Here is an 845-nt window from a genome sequence, read left to right as displayed (position 1 = left end):
CCTGCTGATTCCCAAGAACTTAACAATCAGGATGCACAGCAATGCATTGATCTGATCTAGCACTGTTTCCAGTGCAAACTTCCCCTTGCAGCAGCAGCAGGTTCCAAGCAGATGGTGCCTGGATAGAGCCAATTGATGCCCAAGTAAACCAGGGCATCCTGACAGCTCCAGCCAACAGGCTGCACAACAACTCCCAGAGAGCTCACGAGGCAAAGCCCAGTCTTAGGGAAAGGCTAACGCTTTCCAGGGAACTTGCTAGGACTGATAGGATTGACATGCTCATGGGAATCAAAGCCCACTCGCATTGTGACTTGGAAAAACACCAATGAACTTTTGAATGTGCCCCATCACAATATTTTCTTATTAATAATTAGGCAGCTCATTACTTGGCAGTGAGAGAGATCAGGTATTTGATTTTCCTGACTGGTCACAAAACAGGTTAGTAATTAAAGAAAATTCCTAGCGCTCCACAGGAATACATTATTAATACATCTATTTTTCCTATGTATAGTACTGATTGCTCTACATCTCATATTACAAAGATCATTTTCTCCCTTTTATAGATTAACTAACTACATGCTGGACATGATTCTTCGCTGTAAAAGCAGAGGGTAAGAGACAGCCAGGGACAGGTCCAGGCAGGGTGACACCTGGAGCACTCTGCCCTGGGAAAGCTGTATTAACCCTTTGTGTCAGGCTGCTCTTCCTCCCACACCTCCCCAGCACAGCCATGCAGCCCCTGTGCTGCAGCTCCAGGCAGGGCAGGTCACCAGGGGCCACTGCCCTGCAGGGATGAGGATGAGGTTTATTGCCCTGAGCTGCTTTTTCTGCTGGGGAAAGGGAAA

Source organism: Geospiza fortis, unplaced genomic scaffold (assembly GCF_000277835.1).
Source record: "Geospiza fortis unplaced genomic scaffold, GeoFor_1.0 scaffold165, whole genome shotgun sequence".
NCBI classification, from domain to species: Eukaryota; Metazoa; Chordata; class Aves; order Passeriformes; family Thraupidae; genus Geospiza; species Geospiza fortis.
Note: the sequence above shows the minus strand (reverse complement) of the source record.